Source organism: Coturnix japonica, chromosome 3 (genome assembly GCF_054131305.1).
Source record: "Coturnix japonica strain WE chromosome 3, WE-NBRP24, whole genome shotgun sequence".
In the NCBI taxonomy this organism is placed as follows: Eukaryota; Metazoa; Chordata; class Aves; order Galliformes; family Phasianidae; genus Coturnix; species Coturnix japonica.
The window spans coordinates 77,064,955-77,085,391 of NC_140665.1; the positions used below are offsets into that span (position 1 = coordinate 77,064,955).

Here is a 20,437-nt window from a genome sequence, read left to right on the forward strand (position 1 = left end):
TTAGATTTTATTTATTTAACTCAGTTACATTTTAACTTACTTCACCCAGTATCGTAGTAGTTATCTTTGAAGTAGGAATGATGGTGAAAAAATGAGTGCTTGAGAGTAGACTAGGAAGATTTGCAACAAGATTACAGTTCCCCATCTGTCTGCACCATTCCTGGGAGGAGGTAAAAGAATCAGGAGTAAAGCTGAGCTGCAGAATTATAGTTGTTGAATCATGGAATGGTTTGGGTTGGAAGAGACTGTTAAAATCCTTTAGTTCCAACCCCCTGCTATAGGCAGGGACACCTCCCTCTAGAACAAGTTGCTCACAGTCCCATCCAGCCTGGCTTTGAGTGCTTCCAGGGAGGAGCATCCACAGCCTCGCTTGGCAGCCTGTTCCAGTGTCTCACCACCAGTAAGGAATTTCTCCCTAATATCTAGACTTAATCTGCCCTCTTCCAATTTAAAGCCATTTATCCTCATCTTGTCGCTACATACCCTTCTGAAAAGTTCATCTCCAGACTTCATGTATGCACTCTTTCATGTACTGGAAGGCCACTATAATGTCCTCCCAGAGCCTTCCCTTCTCCAGTCTGAACAGCCCCTGCAATCTCAGCCTGTCCTTGTAGGGGAGGTGCTTCAGTCCTCTTACTATCCTTGTATCTCTCCTCTGGACCCGCTCCAACAACTCCATGTCCTTCTTGTGTTGAGGACTCCAAAACTGGGTGCAGAAAGAAAAGAGGTAGTCAATTTTAGTCTATTTCTCACTATTCTACCATGTCATTAACTGTCTATAAATTAAACTTCCACATATGCAGTCTATTTTAGTTACTGGTGTAATGCTAATTGGTTTCTCTTGATCCACAAGTGGTTTTTACTCCCTCTCTCTTACTGAGAAAATGGAGAGCACCTGGAAGCCAGCCAAGATTCACCACAGAAGCTTTTCAACAAAACCAGTAAAATTCAGTAAAATAAAGTGTTTCCTAGGTTGTTTTGTCAGAGAATCCAACGCAGGGCATGGCAGGTGAGTATTTGAGTGCATGCAGCAGAAGAAAGACCTCTGGCAGGTCCAGTTCAAAGATAATCCTTGAAGGAAACAGGTTGTTCAAGTACAGGTTGGGACAATCCAGATGATAGTAGCAATAATGCTCAGAGATTTAGAGAACGTGGTTAATGAAGACACTGGTATTGATTATTTGAAAAAGACAAAGAGAACGGGATCACTTTTTTTCCAGTAGGTCAAACATGCTTGGACTGTAACCAGCTGTTTTCTGTAGCAGTTTGACTGTTATTACTCAGATACAGCAACTGTGCAGAATAAATTGGTACAGTTTCCAAAGAAAAAGATCTTGTGTTGAATATAAAGCAAAACTTACAGCCAGCAAGTTGGCCAAAAAATAAAAGAAGCTGCTAGTCTGCTTTAAAAAGCATTTGGAGATTTTTAGCAAGTTCGCTGTTAGTACGTTCAGAATCCCTGTATGCAGACACCTGAGCTAAGCAATTTTCTTATGGCCCCTGAACTAATTCTGTCATCCCCAAAATTTCCAATGATTGTGCATGTCTAGCCATGCTTATAAAAATCAGCTGAATACTAGCTTAATTTATGAGATTCCCAACTTTAATACTGAAAAAATGTAACATGTAGAAAGATAATGATTTTCTCAATATCTCCTGTTTTTACACACCATAAGCAGATATTTCTGGCTTCAAATACAACATGCATTCCCTTTGTGATGTGTTGCACTTGAATTTATACCATAGAAATGGTACTTATATGTACTTATATGCATTAATATGGAAAATAAGAAATTCATGAACAATTTTCTTCAAAGACAGTAAAATTAAGAATACTTCAGGAGCTGGATTAAGGCTATGTTCTTAATAATATTAGAACTTCTCTATAGTAGTTACTTATGGTTGATGGTTAAAAATACCACCAAGTCCTGTGCTAATTAATTAAAGAATGTGAAGTAATCCCAATTCCATTACATAGAGAACATAAAGTGTTTGTTTTGTTATTGTTTTGAATAACTCTAATAAGTTTAAGTTTTATGAGTTCTAGGAATTCAGAAAAAATATCTGATTTTACACATACAATACATTACACTACACAGCGTGCTAATGAACTTACCAATACCCATAAAACTTCTTTATTTTGAAACTATGTGCTATATTTTCTTGGCTTTAGGGCTGTGTTTGAACCAAGTAAAAATAAAAGAATAACTGATGATAATTTCAAAATCCAATTCTGCGTATTATTGGGGCCAGTTATTGTGTGTTCTTTTTATGGATATTCTGCATCAACTCTGCAAGTCTTTTATGTTCTCAGAATTCTAGCATGTGGTTGTTCATTTTTCCTATGTACTTAATCACAATAGAAGAACTGCAATTTTAAATATAGAAAGAATGCTGGATGAATTTGGCCTTTCCATTGCTCCTGAAAACTAAACTGTTCAGGATGTTCTTTTCCAAGAATTGTTATATGTATTTATTCAATAGGATTACTTAAGTCATTATAATGGCATTCCACACCTTCAGTGTAAAAGCTTATACATGTCCTTCCATGTGACGTAAGTGGAACAATAATTATATGGAGTATGTGCTTTTGATGAGAAGTTGAAACCTTTGGAAAGACCTTAAATTAATACTACTGGCTGAGCAATTTACCTTAAGTCAAGAAGGGGCACTCTGCAAGATATTTACCCTTATTACTAGAGTGCTGATGGAGCATCCTTACCTAGAATTTCAGATATTTAAAATACTCAAGATAATGGTTCAAATTGCTTTTCTTTCATCCTTTCCTGGGAAGACAAATATTTTACCGATTCTAGCTGGAATATATGTTTTTTCAGCAGGATATGGAGAACAGAGAGGAATTGCTATGAAGGTCCAACAGCCCGGAGCTGGGCAACTGATAATAGAATCATTGAATCACAGAATGTTATAGTTGGAAGGGACCTTTAAAGGTCATCCAATCCAACTCCTCTGCAGTGAACAAAGATATCCATTGCTAGATCTGTTTGTCCTGAGCCTGCTCCAGCCTGACCTTGAAAGTCTCTAGGAATGGGTCATCCATAACACTTCTGGGCAACTGTTCAAGTGCCTCACCATCCTCACTGTAAAAGAATTACATACAACTTAAATCTACCCTCTTTAAGCTTGAAACTATTTGCCCTTGTCTTATCACCACAGATCCTGCTAAAGAATCTATTCCCTTCTTTTCTGTAGCTCCCTTTTAGATATTGTAAGACCACTTCCTGGAGCCTTCACTTCTACAGGCTGAACAGCCCCAGCTCTCTCAGCCTGCCCACACTGGGAGATGTTCCATCCCTTGGATCACTTTTGTGGCCCTCCTCTAGAAACACTCTGACAGGTCCATGTCTCTCCTGTACTGAGGACTCCACATCTGGTTGCAGTACTCCAAGTGAGGTCTCACCAGTGAAGAGCAGAGGAGCAGGATCACCTCCCTCACCCTGCTAGCCATGCTTCTTTTGATGCAGTGCAGGACACGGTGGCTTTCCAGGCTTCAAGGGCACATTGCTGGCTCATGTCCAGCTTGCCTTCTACCAGTACCCGCACATCCTTTTCAGTAGGGCTCATACATCCTCTGGATGTACTCCAACAGGTCCATGTCTCTCCAGCACTGAGGTCTGGAGAAAGATGTAAGTCCAGGCAGGAAATATGATGTCAAAATTCACAGCACTTTATAAGTCAACATTTTTTATCCTGTCTGCAACTACATGTGCTGTGCTACAAAAGATACATATGTATAGCAGTTGTAGCAATCTATACATTTTAATCTTGTAGTCAAAAAAATGGAATCACAATTTTTATAAGTTTATAAATCACTATCCTCTAAAAATAATTTTTAAAATAATCTGGTTTAAACAATGTAATTTTGTTGTTCTGGTAGCCTCATTTACCAGTGTTCTCAAGTTAGACACTATGGCTACATTTACACAAGTGAAAAGAGCAGTGCCAGGGAACATTTCCAAACATAAGAACTTGATCTCCTGCATGGTTCCAGGCAGGTTTTGGCCAGACAACCTTCAGCTCTCCCACATGAGTCCTGGGCAGAGCCTGGGAGCTGGCTTGGGATACAGTTCTTGCTCAGCAAACACCTGGACACAGACACCTGCTTCATAGGGTAAGAAAGTTAAAGAGGTGGGACTTGGCCAGACTGTGCTGAATAGCCCTGTGGCAGATGACTGTCCTTGGCTACTGCTAGCTTACTAGCATAGGTTTAGCCAATGCTTCTTGAATGTCATCAATAGTTAATCTATACAACAAGACCATTTTAATAGAAATGCTGGATTTTTGTCAGGAAACAAAGAAATAGCAATTAGTCTAGACCACACTTTGCAGGCAACTTTCCTAAAAGAGAAGTGTCCATATATGATGTGATGTAGAAGGAATTTAGACAAATTATCACAGAGGAAAGGACTGTGCTTTGAAAAACAGGACAAACAACCTACGTTCAGATATGATGGAATACAGTGTTTCTTCCTCTGTCTCACTTCAGACAGATTATTTTTCAAATACACTTATGTATCCTTGCATATGTAAACTGGGTACACTGAAGAAATTAGGTTCTTCTTGTATTCTTCTTGTAGATGGAATTTCAGGAACCCTAATATGGTTATAATAAATCAGAGTGGATATATCCTTTCTACTTACCATGGCAACATGACTTCACTGTCCTTCAGCACTAAGGGAAAATATCTTTCCTGTAGTGTCTGAACACAGCTACTACCCGTAACACTGTTACAATAGTGCTGGGAAAGAAACAAGTAAGTTTTGCAAGAGGAAATCAGCCAAGATTGTGTTTTTTTCATATATGGAGGAATATTCTGTGCTTTTTCTCAAAGACATACCACCAACATCCACAATGTCTTGATCAGAAATTCCAGATGTTTCAAGAGTTGTTTTAAGGGTTCTGTCTGTTTTACTCCCAGGGTTCATTCTTTTGATCATTATCTTTTTTTAAAGCCCAGAATAAATGTATAACTAACTCCACTGCACTTCAGAACAGCTTTATTTTTGTTTTCAAAAATATTCATAAAATGTCTCCCAAAACATTATGCAAACAGAACTAAAAGTATATGGCTGAAAGGAAGATTGTACAGAAGTACAGGGAAGCTACTATTAAGAAAATGTTTTTTCATTGTCTCTGCATGTGCCAGATAGATTTTTGCCTTTCACTGATTTAAAGACAAATCCTTCAAAAATAAGGGCCAGTAGAGTCTAACCTGGTGGTCTAATTGTTTGGTGATTTGCACTGTTCTTCTGACAGGAGAGAAAGAAAAATTTTCTATGCAGCTCCCTAAGTCAGATGGATATGGAAATGTCACAGAAAGTGAGCAGGAGGTAACAATTTCCTCTATACAGGGAATTCTTTTCTATACCTCTCTTTAATAAGAACTCATGAGAAACGCATAACCAAAAATAGTATTCAAAGGAAAGAATGTCCCAGAGCCAAAATTCACAGCCATATTTAAGCAGAATCAGATGAATCAGAATCAGATGAAGAGCACTGTGTTAACATGATCAAAGAAGGTCACGCAGACATCATTTTAAGTAGCATTAATCACTGTGTCATTTTAGCAGATTGTCTTCATATATTACTTGTATGAGCAACATGGGGTTTATGTGTTTCAGTCAGGCAATACATTTCTCTAAGTGACACTAAGGATAGTAGAAAGCAGTATATATCATATATCTCAGCTTTAGTAAGACTTGGGAGATTTCCTTCCTGAAGTGAGTTAGGGGAATAATCTTGGAAGTGAAATAAGGGAACTTGGCCTGGATTAAACGATTACAGGGTGCTGCAAAATTTGTCTGAAAACAATATTCAGACAGAAGATTCAATATCAAAGTAAAAGCATGTACTGAGAGTAATTATCATGTGGCCAATACCTTCACACCTTAACCATAGAACCATAGAACAATAGAATGGCTTGGGTTGAAAGGGGCCTTAAAGCCTATCCTGTTCCAGCCCTCCTTCTGTGGGCAGACTACCACCCACCAGATCAGGCTGCCCAGAGCCCCATCCAACCAGGCCTTGAACACCTCCAGGGACAGGACCATCTATAACTCCCTGAGCAGCTGTGCCAGGGCCTCACTGCCCTCTGAGTTAAAAATTTCCTCCTACTAGCTAACCTGCTGCAATGAGGTCTTCCTGAAACCTTCTCTTGTCCAGCCTGAACAAGCCCAGCTCCCTCAACCTTTCTTTCTCCATAGGGGAGGTGCTCCAGCCCTTTGATCATCCTCTCTGGACCTGCTCCAACAGCTCCACATCCCTCCTGTGCTTGGGGCACTCTCTAAGACTCAAGCTGTAGTGTTAGAAAGCAGGTATGCTTTATTATCAGTGCTGGATGTGTGGGGGATAAACTCCTCCTGTAATGCATGTCTTGAAGAAAAAGATCTTCTGCTTGAAGTAAACGAGTAATAAGATCAATTACAATGAAGAAAAAGATGTTCTAACAGTTCAGAATCAGAATTATTGTCATCCAACAACAACAAAAAAGCTTTCTTCAAATCTGAGATGTTTGTATATTCCTCTCTGGATAACAGCTTAGCCTTTCCTCTGTCTGTCATCTTTCTAACCTAAAATATTTAACATTTGAAATATAGTAAGCAAGGCCCCCAGCTGATTGTCATCACCTTTGTTTGTCCTTTCATGCCCTCAGATAACTTTACCACAAAGTAAAGACTAATTATATGCAAATGACTATAGTTGCAGTACTAATTGTATTAAGAAGTCTGTTAAGGCTACAATCCACTCACAAATCTCAAATATAGCCCCAAAATATTTTCACTTATCTGCAAGAATTAGAACTTCTGTTCCCCAGGGTACATTCCACAAATTTTATTTCAAACCATTTGGTGCAAAATATTGCCAGGCTGGTGACAAGAACTGCTGTTCTGAGGGGCTGCAGATCTTTCCCTATGTCAGTTCTCTGGCCATAAGATAAACAGAATACACAGGCAAGTCAGATAGTTGCATATTTATGCCAGGGTTTCAAATTAATTACATGTCAGAGGGGCATGTGAGCTATATGGAAATTCTGGAAGCTGGTAGCCCCATAAGGTGTAAAAAAGACAGACAACATCACAAGATTTTTGCAGTAAACCTTTATTAATGCTTATGCATACACTACATGAATATGAAGGGGAAGGGGAAAGGGAAGGAGAAAGGGAAGGATTTTTCTTGGTCTGAATCATGGCAATAGCAAGATTACCAAGGTATTAAAAGATGAATACAATCTTTGATGTATGAGTGCAGGCCAGTATTTCAGCCATTACCTTAAAAGCGGAAATCCTGCTACAAGTGTAACATACATGATATATAAAAAAAAAATAAAAATAAAATAAAATTAAAAAAAAAAACAAATAAAAAAATTGCTTCCATTGGAACAATCACTTGTGAACTGAGTGGACTTTTTTTCAGTTTATGGAGCTCACATCCTTACTTTTTCACTGTGAAACATCAAGAAGGTGCTTTCAGAAAATACCTGCATTAAGGAATTCCCTTTCTCCTGTAAACAAGTCAAACGCCTGCCAGGACTCCCCTGGAAACTGAGTGATCTTATATTTAACACTTGAATTTGTCCAGTAATTAAATTTTCCCAGAGGAACCACAATCACTATATTATAGGTAATTTCTTAGGCAGAAGTTTCCAAGATACATTGCTGAGTCAATACTTTCTCATAAGACATTCCAGAAGTCTGTAGGCTGTGTCAGTTAAACCAAACTAGTTATAATAGTGTCTCTCTGCTGACGTCCTATGCTATGAATCTGTGGGACATCTTCCTCTGCATTTATGTCTCTTCCATTTTCCGTGCCAGTGACCATATCTATTTATCTTCCTAATACTTGGTCTTCCAAAGAAGCAAAGCCGATGGACACTGTGACCTGAAACAAATTATCACAAGAAAAAGACTGAATCTTAGAACAGAAGCCAACAGTGAGGAAATAACATAATGGAAGCAACAACTGCATTAAAAAGAAAAGACTATTGCACATTTCTAGTCCAAAAGAAACATTTGGCTAGCACTTATGACTATGATGAATAGTTAATGAGGCATTCACAAATGGGTAGCCAATTCTGTAGTCTTTAAGTGATGTGGGCATTTGAATAATAGTGGAAAGTAAATGGGTGAATGTAGGAAAAATACTTTTCCTATAGTGAATTTATTTTTTGCTATATATAAAGCCAAAATGAGAATTTTTTTCTCTTTTAGCTGTGTTTTATGCTCTGTTTGTGTCATCTTTTGACTGATTTGATCTAAAATTTTGCCACTGATTTCACTGATATATGAATTCAAACTTTAATTATATATATTTATCTGGAGGTTAATAATGTATAGTATTTCTTAGAAATAATTGTGTTTTAACCTGAAAATACAACAGTTTGGGAGATATATTTTTCCTCATCATTGTCTTTATAGGGATCACACTTCACCATTAATTCCTCTTACACTCACATACTTCTCTTCCCTACACAATTTAATAACCTACTGCTTCTATTCTACTTTTCCTTCATCTTTCCTATTTGTCTTCATACACAGCTCCTTCAGTCATATTCTTCTCCCTTGCCCTTTTTTGCTTTTCATGTTCCCATTTCTCTCTGATGCTCCATCCATGTGGAAAACAATACATTCCAGCTCCATTGCTCTCCCAGTTTGCTCAGGGTCAATAATTCTGTCTTTCTAATAGCATGTATCTGATACCACCCTTCCTCTCAGATTGTTCCTACAAACCATCTCCTCCTAACTCCAAACCCTTTTTGCTGACCATGTTGACACTACAGCTGTGCCAACTCATACCAAAGGTTTGATATTCTCTGGTAATATTTCCAGTTGTCTTCCATCTTGCAGTCCAAAACTCACAGTCAGTGGAAGCATGTGCCTTATAGCGTCTTCCTCATTTATCAGAGGGCGTACAGTCTCCTTCAACCTTCCAAATGAGAATGTGCTTTTGAGATCTCATTCTTCAGAAGAGTATGGCAAAATGACAATTAAACATTTTTTCCTGTGGCAGGGCAGAGCCAATAGGAAATGCAATTAAGTCAGAAGAGTGACAAGTTGTAACCTCAGGAATTTGTCAAGTGTCCTGTAGACAGCCTGGATAACTTCAGTGGTCTCATCTATCACACACTGACAAGATTTGCATTTCCAAAAAGACTGCATCAATACTGACTCATACAAAATGCACAGCTTATGTGTACAGTAGGAACTAGGTTGAGCCAAGGACACAGCAGACATCTGTTTGTGCCCACAGACTGTGTAATCTTCCATCACCTTGAGAACATACAGCTGGATCCATAAATAGCAACTGTGTTTCTCTGGTTCTGTTTCCCTTTCTACATCTTTAGCTGAATCTGTAGAATACAGATTATACTGCTAATCCCATTTTGACTGGCCAACTTTCAGATTCCTTTATGTATGTATTTATTTATTTATTTGTGTTCCTTTATCTGGTACAACCCCTGTCTGTGGTCCTTCCCAATGTTTCTTATCATTTCTATGGAACATCCTTTTGACCCTTCCTTCCCTATCAGAGAGGTTCCCCTCATTCCTTTATTGTTCCTCTATTACTCCTTAGCTGTTCACTAAGCATCTTAATAACCTATCAGTAATATTTCCTGCTACCCTAGCACCTGCATTTCAGAAAGTCTTTTCAGAGTTGTGCGTATCTGTGTATATGCTGCCCTCTCTTTTGTTCATGCCTTTTAACAGTGCTGTACTTTTCAACTAAGAATGTCGTTTACATTGCCTAGTAATATCAGAAAAGTCTTGCAGGATATTGTATTTATACCTGCCTTATTTTTGAATTCCAGGGTGGTTTAGATGAGAAGTAGATGTCTAGTCACTAAAGTAAAATCTGGGATTTTTCAGGCTGAAAAAGTAGCTATTACTGAGGTTTAAAAAGCTTGGGATGAGAGAGCTATTAAATTAAGAACAGTCAGACTACATCTTTGAACAAGGCAACAGAAGTCCACCTGTACGTTTTCATCCTGTTCTGTGCTTTTTCTGGCTCCTTCTCTAAACCTTTGTCATAAAGAGGCCATGATTATCTGCAATATTATCCGGGAAGAATAGCAATTACATTGTTTTAACATCGTTCTGAAATTGCAGTTTTTTCTGTAGGTCATGTTTTAAATTGATTGGAAAAAATAGTTTCTCTGTAACATAATTAATTAGTTTATAATGTTAGAAAAGAACAGAGATGAGAAAATACCTCACATTCAGATGCTTCTAAATCTACTTATACTTTACCCAAAACTCGGACTGACATATTTTAATATTCTGACAAGTTATCTTGTACTGATGTTGACCTTCTTTTGTCATTGTCTTGAAAATAAGCCATAAAAAAACCTATCCACAGTCTTGAATTTATATTAAGATTGCAATAAATCTTAGACACCTCCATTCTGGAGATGGAAAAAGTGATTAGATCATCCCATCCAAGTGCCTGCCAATGAAGGAATATTTTCTCCACTGATTTATAGCCAGATTGGACAAATAACTTAAGTGATGGCTTCCCTTCTGAGAACTACTTCAGGAGTACTTCAAGAGAACAGTACAATAAAAAATATTACGGAAAATAACAAGTGTACTTTTCCAGAACCTATTTCATATCAGAAATATCTCATCAATCATATTTGCAATATATTGAGTATATATATGTTAAACATATTGAAAGTAAAACAAACCGAAACTTACAAGGAGAAAAGAAAAATGAGTACAAATTTGAATTAGCTTTATATAACTCTTTTCCACTCAATATGTTGTAGAACAGAGTTGTAAATCAGTTCTAACTTCCATTCTGGAATCAATCTAATAATTTCTAGTAGGTTGAATTGCAAGGAGATGGAAATTACAATACTTACACAAAATATTCCTAGTCTGAAGATGGTGTTCTGTCTACATTAACAGCAACCAGTTCTGCAATGGGATTTTAAACATTGGACACCCTACACCCATTCTTATGTGCTCTAATGTTGTCAGAGTATGGTTTCATAGTTGGATTAAGAACATCCAAATTCCTGATGCCATTGCAAGGAGCAGACCCCTTTCTTCACCCACCTTTGAACACATTCCTGAATGTTGCCTTTTGGCAGCCATGCTAGCTTAAACTGCGTCATGTTCTCGGATGGGACAGAGGTTTGTATGTTGCCAAGTTTTGGATTGTTAATCAAAATAGTACTGATAATACATTGATATTTAGTTGTTGCAGAGGAGCCAAGGATTTTTTTACTCATGCTGTCCTGTCATTAAGGAGACAGGGTTGCACAGGGACCTGGATGGGGACACAGCTAGGACTGCTGATACAGACTGGCAAAGGGCTATTGCACACCATATGATGTCACGCTTAGCAGTAAAATGAAGGGTTAAAAAGTTCAGAATGATGGCATTTGGAGGTACTTGCAGGGAAAGTTAAAAGACGTACACATTTAATGATGTGTATAGAAGAAATCAACATTGCTTCCCACATCTCTACAAGTATTTCTTTCCACATTCAACAGAGCAGTGGATAAATTCATAGTTAGTAATGAAGTATATATAACCAGTTTTCTTTTGTTAAATATTACCAATTATTTTCCCAATCAATGGCTGATAAACAGCATGTGGATTTCTGGTTCTTAAGAGCAAGAAAAAACAACAAAGAAAATTAAAAACTCGGAAAAAAAATCGTGAATTTGCCTAATGAGTTCTATCTAATGCAGTCTGATAGTGGAATCCATACAGTTTCACAGTTTGTTCAGACCCATTATTCATCGTATTTCTGGCACAACTTTATATACTTTTTGCTTAAAGCACTTTGGGAAACTAATACTACAGTTAATCTTGTGTGTTACAATGAAAACCAACAGATGTTATCATCATTTGTTTTTAAAAAAACAGAAAAGGGTCCAAATCCACACTTTAACATGAGCCCATTTCAGGGCTGGTTTCACGTTCAGCTCTGAAACCAGCTCTAAGTGGATGCCATTTTTGTATGGAGATTCAAACAGAACAAAAAAAAAAAAAAAAAAAAAAAAAAAGCAGAATATACCTCGAAATACAGTAATACAGTTTAAATACATTTATAAGCATAATTAGATGGAGCTCACAATAAATCTCATGAAAATAACTTTGGGTATTGCTGATTAAAGTGAAAAGCAATCTCATATTTTCACAAAGATCTTAGGGGTACTTCAACTATCTACTGCAGCATTATTTTTCATTATTTTGCTCCTCCAGAACAAAAGCAAGTTCTCACAAATCAGGGTCCTTCTGAATACTTTTTTAAGAACTATAAAGCTCATGCTAAATATGATGGCACATTTCCTAACTGTTTAAAAGTTGGGGATAATATGGTCTGTTTATTTTTTCATAGGACTCTGTTGAACTGCTATTTATTATACTGCTCCTAGACCAAAAGCTTCCAAAACAGGTCCAGATGCTCAGTGTCAGCTGTGACCTTCCATTGGTCATGAATGTATTCCTGAGCCCAAAAGCATGGAGGTCCTGAAAAGTCATCTTTTTCAGAAATAGTAAGCATCAGATGCATGCATTAAACGTTCACATCTCATCTGTTGGAGGTAAGTGAAAAATTCTGTGAAGTTTAATTGAAGTCCTTTTATTTTCATGTCTCCAAATAACCCTTCACCTGCATGAGAAACAGCAAGTCTCTATGTGTGAAGCAGTGAAAAGAAATGACAAGCATTATATATTCATCCTGCTGGAAAAGCATTTGGGCAGACATCATTCTTCCTGACTATGGCTATTTCATCATATACTACATACTAGGTTATTACTATTGTTATTATCATGAGTTTTATTTCTTATCACATCTGCGGCATTCAGAATAGGAAACGGGGAGATAAAATCTGCAGGTGTCATTTTGCTGAAATTCAATTTTTTTGTAGGATTCCTGTGCAAAGGTTTACAGTTCATTTTGTTTTATAAGAATTTCCAACTCAGAAAGTCTGAATCTTGATACGCCTTATGAGCAGAAGTGTTGTAATGCATGATGACTGACAAATGGACATTCATAACTCACATAATTTCTCAGCTGAAAACCAAAGAAAACATTGGGTTTGCTAGAATGACAACAAGTACATCTTTTTGGTCACTTTCATTTCATCTTGAAGAGGAACACTGCCCTCATGGCTTATCTGCTACCAGTTAGCATTTAACATTTGCTGAAGATTGACTATAAATATATTACAGCAGATATTGCCCTTGGATTTCCATTGATTTCTTCATATGTGTGTCCATGCCACTGCTACTTAATATTCTGAAGCTGATAATTTTTAATTCTGCACTATGTGCATTAGCTTCTTTGATTAAAAGCTCCACGGACATGGGGAGGAGTGCAGAAGATCAGTGATAAATGAATAACGCCCAGCCCCATCTCCTCCCAGACTCATTCCAGGACAGCATACAGCCCAGTAACTAAGCCCATCTACTGACAATATCCACACACCATGCATGTATGTACAGTTCTACGGAAGGTGTTGAGGTATCCAAATATAAACCACATGTACCATCACAGGCCTGGTATTCTGAAAATCACAACAGTTGAATACATGACAGTGGCTCAGAGCTGCTCCTCAACATTGAGCAGTCTTAGATAGATAGGACAATGAAAATGTCAGAGAAGCAATCTCAGAAATGTTTGAATTGGAGTTCAAATCCACTGAAGATCAATGTCTTCCATGTTTTGCCCAGTGAAGACTGTGAGCAGCTCTCTTTTCTTGGTGAAGACATCCATCTATATGACCTCACAGTGAGGAAAGACTTGACTAACTCTTACCTGTGTTGACTATACACCATCCCTAACTACATCTTCAAACTCTCTGCTACAAAAGTCTTAAGGTCAGAATTCAGAGGACTTTGTTTCACAGTTTTCTCAGAGATAGTGGAGCATTAGGAATGTAAATTTTAGCAGTGTTTTTAAGCAATAATTGTTTTTCAGAGTTGTATGGACTTCACAGCTATCGTTCTTGCATAGATCATCCTTGAAGTCTCTTCACAGATTTGTACTAGTCTCTCTAAAAAAAACAAGGAATGTTGATTTAGGTTTGACCTGCCAGCCATAATCACTTCTTTCTGCGAGCCATTACTTCATGTGGATAAAAAGGGTGAATATGTTTTACATAATGTCAGTGGCACTACAGTTGCAGAATTTGGAGGGCAAGCCATGGAAAGTGAACATTGACAACATACGTGGGATTTAATTTGTCCTGCATTTGCAATTAGCAAAATACATGCCTACAGCATAAAATCCATAACTGTCCTCATGCTTGAGCAGCTATATGATAAATCATAAATCCTGTACCATGTTGTTCTCTGGTTGCTGTTGCTGTTGATTCCCATGGAAAGGCAGTGGCACCTTAGGGAGGAGTGCTGCTCTATTTAGGTACTTTAAAACATTTCCCATTCATCTCCAGACAAGTCAATCACTCAAAGGGACCAAAAAAATTAATACGGTAATTTATCAACTGCATTTGTGCACAGCCACAGTCAATATCTGCAACTGCTGCTTGTGGCTGCTATTTGTGATCGTTGGTTTCTGAGGTATCTTCAGATAAATAAATAGAATCAGTCAATAGGCCTTTTCTCAAAAACAACATATACAAGTAAGTCCTGTAATACTAAGAATACAACAAATATTTTAAATCAGGCCAATCAAATAATATATGGTCTGTCACCCTACTTCTTCATCTGACAAGATGTTTATAGAGTAATGAATATTTTGAATGCCCCGAAAAAAAAATAAAATAAAATAAATTAAAAAAAGAGAATAAGGATTGCTGGATTATCAAACTACAGAAAAATGTCTAATCAGTTCATCTTGTTTCCCTAGAGCTCTTTTAGTCACAGTGCTTTTAAGATCTTTTCTCAAATATATTACTTTGGATGAATTTTTGAAGAAAATGGAATTTTAAAGGGTAGGAAGAGCCAGATCTGGATGTGATGTTTGTTTGGAAAAGAAAACGATCACCAGCTGTGTCTGCTATTTCAAATGCTTTAAAGGAAACTATCTTTAACTCACACAACAGGTTTGCATTGGGTACCCTGCATGCATACTGCTCTCTGTATCTGGTGGGGATCATAAGGATGACCATATCACACAGTTCCTCACAGCACTCTGCGGGAGACTTCAGCTGTGTTTCACAATGCATTTTGGAGCTTCTGTTTTTCTTAGAAATAGATGGAAAACGTGAAAACTAGGCCCTGTATTCAAAAATCACCATGTTTCTATGTTCTTGTATTTGGAAAAAGGAGATAACTAGGTCTTTTGTTTATGCATAGGGGCACTTGAGTCTTTCCAAGAAAGGCTGAGAACTGGATTTGTTTAGCTTGGAAAAGAGAGGGCTCCAGGAAGACCTCATTGTGGCCCTCCAATACTTGAAGGGAGCATATAAACAGGAGGGGGAACGGCTGTTTTCAGGGGTAGTTAGTGATAGGACAAGGGGGAATGGTTTTAAACTGAGACAGGGTTATGTTTTGGTTACATATTAGGAGGAAGGTTTTCACTCAGGGTGGTGATGCACTGGAACAGGTTGCCCAATGAGGTTGTGGATGCCCCATTCCTGGAGGCATTCAAGGCCAGACTGGATGTGGCTCTGCGCAGCCTGGTCTGGTGGTTGGTGACCCTGCACATATGAGGGGGGTGAAACTAGGTAGTCTTTGTGGACCTTTTCAAGCCAGGCCATTCTATGATTCTACGAATCTATGATTTTACTGTTACAACATCAGCTGTATCCTGGCTCCAGCATGGGAAACATCTACCAGCTCTCTAAAGAAGTTGACCCACGGAGCACCTTCTGGCAGACTGAACCGTGGGAACTCTGCCTCATGCCTAGTGCAGACAATCTGCCTGAGTAAGAATTTCAGCAGCCAACGTGTTATCAAACATGCCTGAACTCTCCTTGTCAAGGTATCAAGTGCTTCAGCTGGGCCTTCAGTATGGTTTAAGGTTTACACCGGGAATGACAGATAAAACCAGTCTTGAGAGTGTCATCACTTAAGAGTTTGACCAGAACAGAAGACTTTTATACGATCCTTGGACTTTGTATACTTTTTGTTAAAAGATGGACAGCATTTCTCTGCTGTTATATATTTCTTGCAAGGAGTTACAGACTCTCCGTGCAAATCAGTAGCACTTGATTCTCTGGTGGCCTTCAGGGAGCAGGTCTTTCTGTTTGCAAACATCTCGCTATTTTTTTTCGATTACTTGGCCTATGCAAAGCAGCACGTGCTAGCAGAAAAATGAGGACCTCTCAGAGGAATGAATTTATAATACTGAGCACACGCAACTGTTTATTTACAATACCTAGATCATGTTAGCAGAAGGTCTTTAAAGCATGTAATGGAGTGCCTTTTCATTACTGGGAATTATATCTGAAATTCAGTTTCTGTTGTAACTGCTGATAGATGCCCAAAATATCATTGGAAAATGTTAATCCAAAAGTTGTGCATCCTTTTTAGGAAATGTTTGGGTTACAATTCAAAGGTGATTTATGAACTATAATGTAAAATAAACAAGAATGTTTTTGAAGTATTACAATATCACTCCATACTGAAAAGAGCAAGGAAACTGAAATACAGCAGTAAGTCTTTCACTGTAGAAAGCCTGTTCTTTCAGTTTTAGCACAAGAGAAAATTATCTTCCTCCAGAAATCCCTCATAGGCAAGGAATATGTACCTATACACGTACATACATTAATGTGGTTACGGGCCATATTTGCTGTGGGATTTTTCTGCACACATGACAAATTAGAAACATATAAGAAAAACAACAGATGAAATTTAGTAAATCTATTCCTGTGAGTTTCAGATAGTGGTGTGTGAACCTCATTCTTTGAGCAATTTATTAGCACATTTCTCAAGTTTAGGGAAATGATTTAGTAGTAACATTTCCACAGGCTTGTTCTATTCATTCTGCTCTCTCCAGAATCAAAGTATTTTCACACCTGCCTCATTCATGATGCAGAAACTTTGCATAGAGGTATCAGTCTTACTGTATAATTTATCTGCTGCAGTTACAACTGAGGTCATTCCAAAAAAACATATTAGAAACATACGAAATACTGGACAGAATAACAGGAAAATCAGAAAACACTGATTACTAGAAATCCTAACATCCAAAACTATTCACACACTTTCCATGGTCTACTATTTTTTTCACTCATTGTTAAAATAATACTGCTCATAGTGTTACCTTGTGCCATTTAGACGAGAAGTAAGACAAGATAGAATCATTTGTGTTTTGAAGACAAACATGATTCTCCCTCACAACAGTCTTTTCAGGTTTATACTGTTAATGTATCAAAACCCCAAATGGTGCCATAAGACAGGGAAAATTGTTAAAAGAAAATGCAGGTTCTACAAATTGTATAGAAAGCAAAATGCATAGAATCAATAATGTGAACAAGTAGTGACTTTAACATAGGTGTTCTAGTCTAGAAATAAGCCAGGTTTGCCTGCCAGGTGCTCCTCCAGCAGATATTCTTTAAAACAATTAAATAAATAAACAGACTAAGTACAACACTGGCTGGTAACTTCTTTTTTTTTTTTTTTTTTTTTTTTTAAATAATTAACAGATGGAAATATAATATTAAATAAGCACAAAGCATAGGGAATTTTAAAAACAGAGTTACTGAGCAACCATCAGTGCTAGCCACAGAGGCAGCAATGAGGTAAAATTCAATTAGCCAAATTACTCAGACCAATGGGGCCCATAAGAATGTAGCTCCATAGTACATATATTCCATCCATTCTATGCTCTTTTCTTGTTTTGATTCATCTCAGCACTGGATGTGTATGTGCCCCTGTCCTCTGGGTGCAACGTTGATTCAGCTCTCCAAATGGCTGCCAAATTAATTCAAAAGGTTCCATGCAAAAATGTGTTGCCAATAATTTAATTGTATTTCATTATGTTTTTGTCTTGCAAGTTGTGTTCCCTCTTAACTTCCAAGATTCTCTGGAGCTTAAGTACAGAAAAAATGAGTGTTTAATAAGTGAAAAGTGAAATGAGCATAGATACTCCCAAACTCAAAGCAAATTATGTGACAAACATTACCCATTGTAGCAGAGGCATCTATGGCTTTAACCAAGCCAACAACACCATGAGGTTCTACTTGACTCTTAAAAATATCATATTCAAGCATTTATTCAGGTCGTTTATGACAAGGAAGACTTGGTGGGAGTAAGGTGTCTACTTTTCAGTGTGACTGCAGAGGTTTGGCTCTGTTCATTGCTGTAAATGGCTTAAAGAGTAAACACATCCCTCCTTGATTAATACAAACTGACTCCTCTTACAAAATAGAGCAGCCTGGAAAAGTCAGTTACATTAGGACAGGAACCTGCAAAATAGAAGAGCTTGAAGAATTCAGTCCTGCATCATTTACAGCTTGTAAAATCAAGGCCTGAACTTAGCCAGGACAAAAGTGTAAGAGCACAGAGAGGTTCAGAGCTGTTTTGGGAAGAAATGTAGTCACTGTGGACCATCAAGATGAATACATTAACTCATCTGAAAATGAAAAAAAGTTTTTAAAAGAACAGATGGAGGCTGTGATTATCAAGTTTATTTTGAGAAAATTAGAAGTTTGAACATTGCAGTTTTACAAGGTCATCAGTTTTGTGTAACATTTTTTCACCCTGTGTTTAAGTATGTATCAAGTTGCTAGTGGCTTGCCACAATAGAATGTTCCCTGTACATGGAAGACACACCAACTACTTTAGCTTTCTTCATGGCATTCTCAGTGCAAATGCAGTAAAGCCTTGGTCAGCTTAGTCACACTGTGAACAGCAGTAAGCAAATAAATCATGAAGTACAATAAAGCAAATAGAATGAAGTTCATTTGCTAAGTAAACCACCACCAGAGCGGAAATAACAGTTATTTATCTGATGTAATGGCAAAATCAAAATAGACTAGAGATCTTCTGTTACAGTAATTCCTGATCCCCACAGAGTCCCTTAATGAAGTAATTCTTGTGATTTCTGGCTGCTGATGTTTTTAGGAATTACAGCAAGTATACTGATTGAAGGGTTCACAAAATAAATCATGTTCTGTATCCTACAGCACAGGCTACATTTATAATCAATGTGATCATACTCTCAGCTCCAGATCTTCCAAGTCTCTAAGCAGGGCAAATGGTCACTGTCTTCCATAACTGTCTTTCAACCGAAGCAACCAGGCTCCCACTCAATGGAAGCCAGAAGACTGAGGAGCCCTGGGTAGAACCAGTTAGAGAGTCACTTGTGGCTCATCCCATTTTTAATTATCAATCAGCTATCCAATATGTACTGGAGGACATCAGAAAGTGTTGGTTTTTTGGGTTTGTTTGGTTTTTTTTTTTTGGTTTTGTGTGTGTGTGTGTGTGTGTGTGTGCGTGTGAGTGTGTGTGTTATGTTGTGGGTGAATAGATTTTCTATGAAAACACCAGACTGTCCGTCTATGATATGCTTGCTATGTGTGACAGCACATAATCACTCTCAGCAGCCAAAGAACCCCCTTCCGTTCTTGATGCTCATGTTACTGCACGACTGCAAAAACATTCTCTGACCCAATATGTTCAGCAAGTGAATGCTTGGCAGAGGGGTGTCCTCCCTAATGTAAGACAGGACAGAGGGAGACAGAGATGTTCTTTACAAAGGAAGAATAAAGACATTCCGATATGGGAGAGCTAATCCCCAGGCAATGAATTTAAAGGAGTTAAGAGAGGAGTAGGATGGTGTCAGTCTGCTCCTACAGACTAAGGAATGTCCTCACTCACCTGAACTTCTGGAAGAGCTCTATCATCCATGAAGGCTGAAGGGAAGCATTTTTGCCCAAGGGCAAGTCAGGAATGGATAGGAAAATAAGTAAAATGCAATATCACGCATATTTTTTTCTCTAATCTCTGCAATGTATAATGGTTTCCTCAGAAATAAATGACAATAAAAAGTTAATTGTGCAGTTTAACCTGGATTCTTTGTCATCAGTGATATTAAAGTTCTACAGTTGTCAGTAGAACCTGATAATTCACAATATTTCTATTGTGACAATTCTCTCAAAAGAGTTAACAAAAATTCTACCAGTAGTGTTTTCATCTGTGTTTACTCTTAGTTGTGTTTCCCTGTTTATCTGTTTGGCTATTTCTCACAATTAAACCAGTCTTTTATCATATTGCCAAATTGCCTTTAGCTTGTTTATCTTCATCTTGACATCATACATTTTTCTTTATGATTACTCAACTATAATCTCCAAGATATAAACTGATTTTTATTGTCTGGAACAGAGAATGTAATATGAAACAGAGTGAGAAAGAGAATCCTGTTAAGACATATCTTCAAGATTTTGTTGCCAGCTAAAGCAGACTATACCTAAACAAATTCTCTTCTAGTTTCAGTACAGTGCAATTTAGGGCATTTCATTCAAGTAAATGCAGAGCTTCCAGAGAAGATCTA

At 37.7% G+C, this 20,437-nt stretch overlaps 1 long non-coding RNA gene across 1 annotated transcript in view; it reads right to left on the bottom strand.

The window, feature by feature from the left end:
- Positions 1–7,423: 7,423 nt before the first annotated feature.
- LOC146761512 (uncharacterized) overlaps positions 7,424–20,437 on the bottom strand; it is a 32,104-nt gene continuing 19,090 nt past the window's right edge. Inside the window, exon 3 of the long non-coding RNA XR_014944883.1 lies at positions 7,424–7,900. This is a non-coding gene — a long non-coding RNA (uncharacterized LOC146761512). The remainder of the gene's footprint in view (positions 7,901–20,437) is intronic.